The sequence below is a fragment of the Gossypium arboreum genome, chromosome 10, assembly GCF_025698485.1.
Source record: "Gossypium arboreum isolate Shixiya-1 chromosome 10, ASM2569848v2, whole genome shotgun sequence".
Classification (NCBI taxonomy): domain Eukaryota; kingdom Viridiplantae; phylum Streptophyta; class Magnoliopsida; order Malvales; family Malvaceae; genus Gossypium; species Gossypium arboreum.
This window is the reverse complement of record NC_069079.1, coordinates 40,212,587-40,226,857: the sequence shown is the minus strand read 5'-3', so window position 1 is coordinate 40,226,857 and position 14,271 is coordinate 40,212,587. Positions and strand designations below refer to the sequence as shown.

At 35.0% G+C, this 14,271-nt stretch overlaps 1 non-coding gene across 1 annotated transcript; it reads right to left on the bottom strand.

Moving 5' to 3' along the window:
* Nucleotides 1–8,116: 8,116 nt before the first annotated feature.
* On the bottom strand, nucleotides 8,117–8,223 carry LOC128283038 (small nucleolar RNA R71). Its single transcript, XR_008273381.1, has one exon. It is a non-coding gene; the product is annotated as a small nucleolar RNA R71 (small nucleolar RNA).
* Nucleotides 8,224–14,271: the final 6,048 nt, after the last annotated feature.

The window sequence follows — 14,271 nt, the reverse complement described above, 5'->3', positions numbered from 1 at the left end:
CAAAACTTCAACACAAAAAATTCACAAAATAATACATTCACAAATCAATCAATAACTCACCACAAGAAATAAAAAACATAAGCCTAAATTAAGTTCTCATGTAGCCAAAACCTTTAACAGAACCAACTTGAAATCCAAATATCTCGATCTAAACTTAGTATTTTCACCTAAAACGAGTTTCATTCATCTAATTATTCATCTATGACTAATTCTCAACCTTTAAACTATGCTACACTACTCAATTCATGGTATTGACTTTTTCGACAAGTTTTTGGCTATTTTAATAAAAATTCATTAAAACTCAAGAAATCTTTAACGAAACTTCAAAGTAAGTTTAGTACCCTCTTAATTATGTCAAAACTAATTGAAAAAAACTTTGAAACATCATTAATATGCTAAATCTTGAAATCCACCATTAACTTGCTAATTTTTGGCTTTTATTCAAAGTATGCGATTTAATGACTAAAAACTTGGTTTTAAAGACTAAATAACATTTAAAACTAATAGGAAGATGAATCGTTACCTTAGTTGACAAAAAACTGAGCATTTGATCAAAAATTTGAAAAACCCACAAGCATGTGAAGGGAAGAATTATGGAGGTTTAATGTTGTAAGGATGATGGAAACCAAAATACTAGATTGGATTCAAAAATCAAATGGAGAGGGTGAGGGAAAACAAAAGGGTGGCAACAAGAATGAGAGGGGAAGAAACTAACGTGAAATATATGTAGGTGGGGGGGGGAGTATTAAGTTGAATTTTAAAATTTGTTTTAATGACCTCGTAAAATCTTTAAGTTTTGACTCTTTTAAAAATTAGTCCTATTTCAAAATTAAAGGTATTTAAAACTCATTTTTATAAATTGATTTTATATTCTAGAAACCATATTCGAAAACATTACTGATATACCATGTCGCAAAATTGTGAATACTCTTAGGATAAAATCCCTAAAATACCACTAAAACTCCTAGGCTCTATTTTGGGGTGTTACAATTTTTTAAAATAATAAAAAATGAAATTTTATGATGCAAAGGTCAAAATATTAAGGAGAAAAAGACTTTTTTTTGTTGATGAACCAAATGGGAAAAGTTAATTCAACCAAGACAAAAAAAAAAAGGAAAAGAAAAGAAAAAAAAAACTATCTATAGAAACGTATTAGACTTAAAATATGTATATTTTTTCATGCTTGTTGAAAATGTAACAGTCCATTTTTCAGTGGTGTCAGACATAGTGGTTTTGGGGCCCCAAATTCGACGAGTGAGGCCATAAATATTATCTTTTAATATCTAAAAATCAAATATAGTATTATATTAAATTTTGATTTGATAATTCTTGTTATTTGAATGAATAGTTAAGTTTAAGTGTTTGGTCTCTAAAGTCAAGTGGTTTTGAAAAATAAGGTATTGAGACCTTTTTTTTTATATTTTATAAAAATATTTCTGAGTGATTATATAGGTATATTGAAATTTGGTCACGAAATTTTAATGTTTAGATAGTTAATTAAGTAAAAAGAACTAAATCGTAAAATATACAAAAGTTAATTGCTATAGGTTTATTTGTATTAAAGTGATTAAACACATTAATTAAGGGTTTTAATTGGTAAATTTTTTTAGCTAAAATATAGTGGACGGTTTTGGAGTCTAGTTATAAGGAAATGTGATTAATTTTAAAAGGTTAATTTTGTAATTGAATAATTAAATAAAAGTTTAAACAAAACAAAAGGTTAAACCACCATCATCTTCCCCACTTGTATTTATCAAAAACCGAATCACCATAATTTAGAAGCAAAAGTTTCGACCAAACTTATTTCAACCTTGCATGGTATGTGTTTCAAGCCCTTTTTTAGTAATTTTTATGTTTTTGTAATTGTTGTAGCTTAATCTAGCTAACTCAGGGACTAGTTTGTAAAACTGTTAAACATTTTAAAAGATGTCATTGATGAATTTGATATGTTTTTGAAGTTTAATGGCAGATTATTAAGATTGATTGTTAAATAGAATTATTTTGTAAAGTAATTATATATAATTTTTAAGCTTAAGGATTTAATTGAAAATAGTGTAAATATGACATGTTTTTCTTATAAAATTTCAGCATGTGAGGACTGATTTAAGGAAGTTATAATTTTTTTTAATGGGTATAAAGTTTAATTGTGAAAATAATCTTGTTAAAGGTCAAAAGGACCAAATTGATTAAGGTGCAAAACTTTGCGGCAATTGTGAAAAATGTAAATAGGAAGACATATGAATTAAATTGAATATTACATGAAATTGAGGCTAATAAATTGAAATAAACTACTTTATAGATCAAGAACTAGTAGACATTCAAGGAAAAGGGAAAGTTGCTGATTAGTCCCTAAATTTTTACTATCTCTGCAGTTTAGCCCGAGTAAGTTCATATGGCCTAAATTAGAAAAATTTGTAATATTATATTGACATGTGAATTATGATTTGTTGAATATTTGTATATATTTATATAATGCTATAATCATAAAGTTAATTCAAGGTGAGAATGTCACTGATTTGTAAAATATTATGTAATTATTTGGATCGAGCCCGGATGAACATAGGATAAGATACAATTGGCATGCCAATAGGTTATATTGCGTACTGTACAAGATTGATTTGTGTTGAGACAATGATTCCTGACTTGTTTCTATCCATTGAATATATTGGAATCTAGCATTTGTTGCAGACTATTATGTTATATTTACAGTGATTTTGGCATGTTATCGGGGGCGGATGTAAAGCCTATGGGTTTGGCACTTGGTTCCCAAGCGTGTTTTCGGAGTGATGTTAGCCTACGGGCTAGGCACCTGGTGCCCAAGCGTGTTTTTGGTTAGTTTGGCTCGTTTGAGCTTTCTAGCGTATTTTTGGTGGATAATTGCATATCCGTATTTGTTATTATGACGCCCTAAAATATCTGTATATGGTTCTGCATTAATTTGACAAATATTTGTTTGCTTGAATGGTTAACTTTTCTGGGTGTGTGTGGGAGGTTTCATGTTCAAGCCTTACTTAGGTTAAATTTTGGTATTTTTATGAATAAAGCCTGAACTTGGTCCATTAGGCTTATATTTTATTGTTTGTAAAATATGTCAGAATGGGCCTGCTGGTCTAGTGGTTAGGTGGAGTGTCAAAATGTGGGAGGTCTTGTGTTCGAATCTTTGTGTGAGCAAGGGAGTGTTTCTTTTTGCATGTGGCGTGTGGAGGGGTGGATGAGTTTTATTGGAATTGAAATGCTAATTGTGGAGTGTTCGGTGGAGAGAAGGAAGGGAATTTGAGTTGAGGGTTATCAGAAAGTCTAATTCTGATTATTCGGTTTTTTTTGGCAAATTCGGCACCCTCCCTCAACTTTGCAAAAAAAAATTTGACCTTCAATTCCTCTTCTTCTTCTTGCCGAACCTCTGTTTCCTTCTATTGATTCCATTTTCTTTTTTCACCTTTTCCACTTTATGTTAGCGTGTGGTCGGTAAGTGATGCTTCTTGATTAATTTTATCTGTTCTTCATGAATGATTTCCAATAGGATTGTTTTCGTGTTTAGAAGGTCTGTGAAGCGGCTGTGATTCTCTAAAAGGTGTCGATGAAGTGCGTTTTTGTTAGTGTCCGCTCAAAGGTAGGGGTTTCGTTAAGATTGAGGTTTGTCTATTCGTAATTAATTGTTTTAAGTGACTAATATTAGACGTGGGATTATTGATTTTAGGTTCTAGAGTGCTCAGGATTGGGTTAGCAATGAAAATGAACCAGGTGTGTACCCGAAAACATAAAAAACGAGAATCGACAAAAGTCAAAAAATGATTCTGTCAACACCACACAGTCGTGTGGTAGGCCGCGTGCAAGGCTGTGAGCCACAACACTTCCGTGTGATCGACGAGTCAGGCCGTGCGCAAGTGTCACGGCTATGTGCGTTGCACGGGCTTGACCTTTTGGGCGTGTGGGCCACACGGGTGTGTGAGCCCATATGGGCGAACCACATAGGCATGTGGGACTCTGGGCTAGGACATGTGATCCACACGACCAAGGCTAATTTAGGCCATGTAGGCCACACGGGCAGGCCAAAGGGGCGTGTGAGCCCATTTTTCTGAATTGATCTGTAAGGTTGCACGAGTCACCCAAGTCGACTGTGGACCTACTGTAGGGTCGGTAAGCGTGACTTAGAACCCTAAACGAGTATTCTGATTGTCTGATTTCTGTACTGAGCATGAATTGTAATATCTGAATTGATTGTATGATCTGATAGATTGCATATTAGCATGTCATATTTGTATGTTGCATCGCATAAGGGTTGGGTTGACATTTTGGAGGAAGTATTCTAAAAGGCTCTTAAGCCTGATATCTGGCAGCTTAGCTGCAATTATCTGATTATGTGCCACATTTTGGTACAACATGGTGTGTAGGGATGGGTGGGTCGATTTTATCCCCGTATGGTGTGTAGGGTTGGACGGAATAGGTGTGTAAAGGCTGGTGGGTAGGACTCTGTTATTCTGTGTTGTTCTGCATGTTATATCTGAGATGGGTTAAGGCCCTAAGTTGTATTTGATTCTGTACCTGAGTGGGCTAAGGTTCACACCGATTTTGTAGAGGCTCAGGCTCAAACTATGTATAAATATATGATTAATTTCGAATATTGTATTGTGTGTATATTTTCTGTAGGGATTACACACTGAGTTTGTGAAAACTCACCCTTTCTGTTTAATCTGTTCAGGTAATCCCTATCATTAGGTGGATCAGTGTAGCAGAGGTCTTGACGGTGGCCACTCGTAAAATTTTGAACTATTTTCTGCTATTTTCCTATTCTGGTTATGTGTTAGAGGTTTTTGATGTAAATGTTTGGGACTTTGGAATTTTCTGGTTTTTAATTCGGTTTTATTCTGTTGATGATTTGTTGCTGATAAGCAAGATTTAGAATCCGGTTTTCTCTAAAAGCAAACATTTTTTTCTAAAATAAAATGTTTTCTTAAGCTTCCGCGTAAAAGAGATATGTTTTAAAGAAAATCAATGAGAACACATTTTTCAGGCTAAGTAAAAGATAATAACTGGAATGATTTTAATGTATCGATCCGTAGTAAAAAAAACACTCTCATGTGACATCGTCAGATTCGGCCATAACGTACAGGCCGAGTTTGGGGTGTTAAATTTAGTGGTATCAGAGCCAGGTTGCAAAACTCGACTGTGGATTTGGGTTTTAAAGATTGGTTTTTAAAGAAATGATTTGTAAATGATAGTATTTTTGGGAATAAGTAAGTGGTACACCGAGTCTCCAGCATCGATCCTGTATTGCATAAAATATCAGAACTGCTAACTAACACATAAAACTGTTAATACCAGATAAATTCAGAAATTTGCGATGAGCACACGTGGTACTCGTGGCGGGATACTAAAGGCCGTGGTAGGAATTGTAGAGGGGCTCGAGCTGAGTCCTTGGCATCTTATACTATTCTGAATTTGGATACTGGCGAGAAGCCGGTGTCGCCTGTTATGGAGACTAGGTCAGGGTCTCATGACCGTACGGTTGGGGACGACTGGAAACACGAAAATTTACGCATTTTTACATACCCTTTTTAGGTTAAAATCATACCGTTTCGATTAAATTCTTGTCGAAAAATAATTAATTTTTACAAAATAATTAAATTATACATAAAATATGAACATGATGAATTTTATTTAATTTTATAATTAATTTTGAGTAATTTTGGTTATTTTCAACAGAATTGTGCAAAGGGTGAAAAATGGCTCAGCAGACATTGCTTGAAGCACAAAATCGAGAAGTAATTTGAAGTATCAAGGAGAATTAGTTTCCAGCCTAAGATGACCAATTTATGTGTATTAATTCATAATATAATTAACTTTAATTTATACCCAATTTAATGCGGGTTAAATAAATTAATATTAATTAACTATGGATAAGGTGGTCCGGTTGAACCGAATCGATTGAAGTGAAACGGCCGAAGATTGGGCAGCCCAAAACCGGCCATATGCTGACCCAAATTAGCTTATTAGTTGATTAATTAATCTTGAAAAGAAGCCCTTGAAATCTTGTCAAAGTTGTATTCAAACCCCTCCACAGTTGGTGGATTTTTGGATTTGCCCCAAGTCATTTTTAGCAAAGTTGAAAGCATCAACTTTGCCACATAGGTGGCCGGCCAAGGGGTGGCTCTTTGGCTACTATTTTTAGCAAATTTAAGCTGCCAGACTCAGCTATAAAAGCCCCCCTTGGCTGATCATTCAAAGCATCTCATTCATTCCTCATTCATTTCACAACACTTCTCTCATCTCTCATTCTTTTTCTCTCATTTTTCCATTACAATTCCCTTGATCTTGTGCTGATTTCTTCCCTTGGAAAAGGGGTGTTCTTCAACCATTTTGGAGAAGCAATTGATTGTTAATCGAAGCTTTGATCGGTGAGGATAACAAGAAGGAAGAACGGAGCAACCAAGTCAAGCCTCGTAAAACCTCCAGATTTGATTCTTGTTCCCTATCTCTTTAATTTTTGTTGTTGTTATGATGAACATATATATGAGTATTCATGTTGCTGGAATGGTTAATTTAATCAGCTTAGCTTGATTTTAATTCGTGTTGGGTTGATTGCATTTCATCTTCTTAAATTGTTAAAATTGTGTTTATGTTGTTATAGTCCTCGGTAAAATGCTTGATTAAGTAAAATCATGCCTAATCATGCCTAAGTTATTCTTGCGTTATGACTGTGAGGTAAATAATGAATTAATTATTTAAACGGATTGAAATTGTAATTAATTAACACAGTACTTGATCAGTGCATGTTTATTCTTCTAAGGTAGCTGAAGGTTAAATTAGCAATGTATCTGGCGATATTATTGCCTTGCATAAGTTGCAAGATTATTATGATTAAACTGTTTCAAGGTAGGGATACCTTGTTACCTCACATAGTCTTTTATATGCTTGTTAGATTTAATTAATCATTTGAATTGACATAGGGATATGCAAGAGATTAGTTCAGTTTAATGAGTATGTATGTGCAATAACATGTTTGCTTACTAGAATCTGTTTAGTCGGTTGAATTGACATAGGGATATGTCAAGAGATGAATGAATTTTGGTATGTAAGGATGTTTATAAGTTAACAAATTACCGGGTTTCCGTGTTTTTATTCGTAGCAATATAAACATAAGTTTAATAATTCTAAGATGAGAAGTGTAATTTATCCAACACAATTATATCATCTTGATTAAATCTTATTTTGAAATCGTGCATTAGAAAATTTTTTTACTCCATTTTATTTATTTATTTTAATTTTCTTAAGTTTTTAATTACCCTTTATAAACAAAATATTTTTATTCACCAAAGTGTTTTAAATTGCATTCATAAATAATCCTTTTCACAGTCCCTGTGGGTACGATAACTCGACATTTACTTGTCACTTTATTACTTGTTGTGATTGTGTACACTTGCACATTTTCGTCGTTCCAAGTTTTTGGCTCCGTTGTCGGGGACTATTTTAAAAGCCATTATTTGTGAATTTGTTAGTTTTGCATTTAGCTTTATTTTTTCTATTTATTTTTTTAACTTAATTAATTTTTTTGTGATTATTTCAGGTGTTTATGAGTATTGACCGAATTATTAACCTACTCCCTATAGACCCTGAGATAGAAAGAACTTTTCGACAACGAAGAAGATAAGCAAATTAGAGGAGGATTGAAGAGATGAACTTCGAAAATCCAATCCAAGGAAACGGAGCAAACCCTGCTTAAAATCCTATCCTTATTGTTGATGATAGGGATAGAGTTTTACGAAAGTATGCCATGCCAGTATTTAATGATCTTAATCCGGGTATTAGGAGACCCAAAATTGAGCCATAACAGTTTGAGCTGAAGCCAGTCATGTTCCAGATGTTTCAGACAGTGGACCAATTTAGTGGAATGCCTACCGAATATCCTCACCTACACTTAAGATTATTTATGAAGGTGAGTGGTTCTTTCAAGTTAGCCGGAGTACCCGAAGATGCATTATGATTGAAGCTGTTCCCATATTCGCTGAGGGGCAGAGCTCGAGCTTGGTTGAACTCATTGCCACCGAACTCAATTTCCACATGGCAAGAGTTAGCAGAAAGATTCCTGATGAAGTATTTCCCGCTTAGCAAGAATGCTAAGTTAAGGAACAAGATCACTGCCTTCTAACAAATGGATGATGAGTCCTTATATGAGGCATGGGAAATGTACAAAGAGTTATTACGAAAGTGCCCTCATCACGGAATCCCACATTGCATCCAACTTGAGACATTTTATAATGGTTTCAATGCTCACACGAGGATGGTAGTGGATGCTTTTGCTAATGGTGCTCTCCTTTTTAAGTCTTACAATGAGGTTTATAAAATTATCGAGAGGATTGCTAGTAACAATTACCAATGGCCAACCAACCGAGCAGCGTCAAGAAGACGAGTTGCTGGAATACATGAAGTAAACGCTCTTACTTCACTCGCATCTTAGGTATCATTAATATCCTCAATGCTTAAAAATCTTACTACTAATGGGTCTAACAGTTTTGTAGTACAACCACCAAATCAATTTGAAATATAGCCTGTGTTTATTGTCGGGAAGGACATTTGTTCAAAGAATGTCCATCAAACCTAGAATCCATGTACTACATAGGTAACCAGAACCAAAATCGAGGAAGGCAAGGACTGCAATCCAATTTTTATAACCTATCGTGGCAAAACCACCCGAATTTTTCCCAGAGTAACCAAGGAGCTAGAACCAGTAATACTTACGCCTAACCTAGATCAACCCAGCCACCAAGTTTTCCCCAACAAGTTTAGAAACCAACCCAAGCTGAACCATCCAATGGCTTAGAAAATCTGTTGAAGTCATACATGGCCAAGAATGATGCCTTAATCCAAAGCCAAGCAGCTACATTGAAAAACCTGGAAAACCAAATGGGCCAGCTTGCAACTGAACTAAGGAATCGACCACAAGGTGCTTTACCTAGTGATATAGAAAATTCGAGGAATCCAGAGAAGGAGCATTAGAAAGTATTAACATTAAGGAGTGGAAAGAAAGTAGAGCCCAACACCATTGAAGCTGAAAAAGAGCAAGCTGATGCTCAAGAATTAGAGAAAGTTCAACTGAGCATTGAAATTCCAGTTTCACAAGAACTAGAACCTACAAAACCCGATAAGGTAATTTCAGAACCAGCTAATTCTGATCAACTAACAACCCCGTCAAATGCAAAATTACCACGGAAGATGAATCAACTAGTTCCAGTAAAGAAACCACCACTACCCTACCCTCAAAGACTTAAAAAGCAGAAGCAGGAGATTCAATTCAGGAAGTTCGTAGACGTACTCAAGCAACTTCATATCAACATCCCATTGGTTGAAGCACTTGAGCAAATGTCAAACTACGTCAAATTCATGAAGGACATCCTGTCCAAAAAATGAAGATTTAGAGAATTTGAGACAGTAGCTCTGATGAAGGAATACAGTGCATATTTTCAAGACAAACTACCCCCAAAATTGAAAGTCCTGGATGTTTTACCATACCTTGCAACATTGGAGCAACATATTATGGTAAGACACTATGTGACTTGGGTGCGAGTATCAACTTGATGCCTATGTCAATATTTAGAAAGTTGGGGATAGGTGAAGTTAGACCTACTACGGTTACACTTCAATTAGCAGATCGATCCTTAGCACGTCTGGAAGGAAAAATTGAGGATGTATTGGTACGTGTAGATAAATTTATCTTCCCTACTGATTTTGTTATCCTAGACTTTGAAGCAGACAAAGAAGTGCCAATTATCTTAGGAAGACTGTTCTTAGCAACCGGAAGGACCTTTATTGATTTGCAGAAGGGCGAGCTTACTATACGTGTTCATGATGATCAAGTAACATTTAAAGTTTTTGAATCTATGCAATTTCCTGACACAATTGATTATTGTTCTACAGTATCTGATTTAGAAGATTTAATAGTGAAGAAGGAGCTCAACTATGTGGAGGATCCGTTGGAACAAATTTTGACATCAGATCCTCCGAATGATGAATAGAAGGATGAGTACTTAGCTTTGTTAGAAGCTACTCAAAGGGGATTTATTCCGCAATCCCACTTTGAATCTTTGGAGTTAGAGGAAAGGGATTATGCCCTACCAAAAGCGTCAATCGAGAAGCCACCTAAATTAAAACTCAAGGTACTACCTTCATATCTAAAATATGTTTATTTAGGTAACTCTTCTACTTTGTCTGTGATTGTTTCAGCAGAATTAACTACTGAGCAATAAGAGAAACTCAACTTGGTGTTGAAACAATTCAAGAGAGCTATCGGATGGACCATAGTCAATATCCACGGTATTGTCCCATCTGTATATATGTATAAGATCATACTAGAAGATGGCGAGAAAGGGATGATCGATGGACAACGAAGACTAAACCCTATCATGAAAGACGTAGTAAAGAAAGAAATCATTAAGTGGTTAGATACGGGTATAATTTACCCCATCTTAGATAGTTCATAGGTAAGTCCGGTCCAGTGCGTGCCAAAGAAAGGAGGTATCACGATCATTGAAAATGAGAATAACGAGTTGATACCGACTAGAATGGTTACGAGATGGAAAATTTACATCGATTAACGAAATTTGAACAGGGCGACTAGGAAAGATCACTTTCCTTTCTCATTTTTGGACCGGATACTGGATAGTCTCGCGGGGCGAGGCTATTACTGTTTTCTCGATGGATACTCGGGGTATAATCAGATTACAGTAGCATCGGAAGATCAACACAAGACAACATTCACCTGCCCATACGGTACATTTACATTTAGATGCATGCCATTTGGTTTATGTAATGCACTTGCTACATTTCAAAGATGTATGATGTCTATTTTTACTGACATGGTTGAGAAGTATTTGGAAGTTTTTATGGATGATTTTTCAGTATTTGGAGATGTGTATGACGATTGTTTAGCCAATCTAGCCAAGGTACTAAGGCGATACAAAGAAACAAACCTAGTACTCAATTGGGAAAAGTGTCATTTCATGGTATGAGAAGGGATTGTTCTAGGGCATTGGATGACGAGACGTGGAATCAAAGTAGATGAAGCAAAGGTAGATGTTATTGAGAAACTCACACCTCCTACATCTGTAAAAGGTGTTAGGAGCTTTTTGGGCCATACCGGTTTCTATCAAAGATTCATCAATGACTTCTTCAAAATTGTTAAACCCTTATGCAAATTATTGGAGAAGGACTCGACGTTCAAGTCTGATGAGGAATACTTGAAGGCTTTCAAAGATTTGAAGAGTCGATTGGTTACGGCACCCATAATAGTCACACCAGACTGGGATCTGCCATTCAAATTGATGTGTGATGCGAGTGACTTCGCAATAGGAGCTATTATGGGCTAGCGAAGGAACAAATTTTTTCATCCCATTTACTACGTAGGTCAAACTCTGACAGGAGCTCAACTGAATTATACGGGAAAAGAAAAATAGTTACTTGCTATTGTGTTTTCTTTGACAAGTTTTGATATTATCTTGTAAGTACCAAAGTAACTGTCTATATGGACCACTCGGCAATTAAGTACTTACTTCCTAAGAAAGATGCTAAGCTGAGGTTGATTCGATGGGTACTTCTACTTCAAGAGTTCGATCTAGAAATTCAAGATCGAAAGGAGTGGAAAATCAAGTAGCAGATCACTTGTCCAGATTGGAGCCTCAAGAAGGGAACTCTCCTCTTATACGAATTCAAGAAACATTTTCAGATGAACACGTACTAAAGGTAAATCATGTCCATAATACCCCTTGGTTTGCTGATATTGCTAACTATTTAGCTTGTGGTTTGATGCCGATTGATAAGACATATCATCAAAGGAAAAAGTTTCTTCACGATGTGAAGTACTATTTCTGGGAAGAACCATACTTGTTCAAGAAGTGTGCAGATCAAATGATCAGGAGATGTGTGGCAGAAGATGAAGTACAAAAGATTCTATACCATTGTCACTCAGTTCCAATTAGGGGACGCTTCGGAGGTACTAGTACTGCGGCCAAAGTATTGCAAGCTGAATTATTTTGGCCAACACTATTCAAGGACGCATACGCTTATGTAAAGAGTTGTGATCGATGTCAAAGGATCAAAAATGTCACCAGTAGAAATGAGATGCCTTGAACAAACATCATTGAGGTAGAATTATTCGATATTTAGGGCATTGACTTCCTCGGTCCTTTCCCTCTGTCTTTTGGTCACAAGTACATCTTGGTAGCTGTAGACTACGTGTCTGAGTGGGTCGAGGCTGAAGCTTATCCAACAAACAATGCTAAGGTTGTAATAAAGTTTTTGCAGAAATATGTGTTCATAAGGTTTGGAACCCTGAGAGCTATTTCAACGATGAAGGGTCCCACTTTGTGAACAAGTGGTTGAAATGGTTGTTAGATAAACATGGAGTGAAACACAAGGTCACTACAACTTGAGAATGTAGTTTGCCCGAACCGACGAGATTGGTCCAAAAGGCTGAATGATGTTTTATGGGCTTACAGGACAGCATTCAAGGCACCTTTAGGGATGTCACCCTACAGGTTGGTCTTTGAGAAAGCTTGTCACCTGCCCTTAGAGTTAGAACACAAAGCTTATTGGGCCCTTCAACAACTTAACTTGGATCTTAAGCTTGCTAAAGAGAAACAGATGTTCCAACTCAATGAGCTAGAGGAATTCCGAACGTTCTCATACGAAAATGCCAAACTACTCAAGGAGAGACTTAAGAAATGGCATGACAAGCACATTCGAGTTCGAGAGTTCGAAGCAGGTCAGCAAGTCTTGTTATTTAATTCCAGATTAAATTTCTTTCCAGGTAAACTAAAATCACGTGGGTCTGGTCCATTTACGATTCATCACGTCTATCCATACGGAGTTGTTGAACTCCAAGGTAAGGGAGGTAATTTTCAAGTTAATGCTCAGTTTCTGAAACATTATTGGGTTTAAATTTTTGTTATTTTCCTTTTTAATAAATGATTTAGGGTATATTTTCGAGATTAGTATGTTTAAATCAATTTTGTCTAGGAGATTGGAACTTAAGTGGGACTGCTTGTGACCCCTCTAATTTTTCCTAGGAATTGATTTTAACATAATTTTCCGAGAAATTATTCCCTAAATAGAAAAATAAATTTTAAATTTTTCGAATAAAAGGTCAATTTTGACCTAAGTTTTAAATTGCAACTCAATTTTAAATTTTCATTAAGTCTAGGGACTTAATTGAATTATTTTCAAAATTTGGTTACTCTTTTGTAAATAATAAAAACTAGATTTTTTTGTAAATATTTTCAAAAGGCTTCTAGAATAAATGTTTTAATTAAAAAAAGATGATAATTATTAATATATAATTATATCCATTATAATATATATTAATTATTATCAACTTTATATAGAGTTAGGATTAGTGTTAATTTCATCATATTTTATTTGATAAGTTTTAATAATAATAATAAGATGATAATCTTTAATATATAATTATATCTATTATAATTTATATATTAATTTTTATCAATTTAGCATAGAATTAGGATTAGTTTTAATCATAACTCATTTTGTTTAAATAAATCAATAGCATTAATAATTTAATATGCATATATTTAATTATTAGTTGTTGTTAACTTGGATTAAAATTAGAACTTAGAGTTTTTAATTATTAAATTTCTCTAAGAATTCTATTTTAAGTCCTATTCCTTTCATTATAAATACTACCTTGTAACACCCCAAATTTCTGTAATTTCGGCTTTTGTAAGATTGTTGCATAGGAAAATATCTGAATATGTTTTTGCATGAATTTGCATAATATCTGTCTGCTTTTGTGTTTAAGTTCTTTGGGGGTGTGTTAGGGAAGTCCCAAGTTCAAGTCTCAACTTGGGCAAAATTTTGGTTTTTTTATTTCAATAAAGCCTGGCTTTTGGTTAATGGGCTTATAAGAATTTATTGGTAAAAACTTAACAGAATGGGCCTACTGGTCTAGTGGTTAAGTGGCAAGGGTTTATGCTAGAGGTCCTGTGTTTGAATCCTGGCTTGGGCATTATTTTTGCCACTAAGGCCGTGATAGAATTGGAGGTGAACTAAAACACTGAAGTGGTAGGGTTTATCAGATTTTCTGAGTAGTTTCCCTAAAAGAAATCTCTTTGCCGAAATTCTCTACTATTTTTCCCGTTTCCACGGTTTTTTTCTATTCTTTTTTCCTAAATTTCCCTTGCCTTCCTCCCATTCATTTTGATTTCGTATTAACGGGCTTCTGCGATTCATTGACGTTCTCCTTATTGGTAAGTTGTGCTTGTCCTT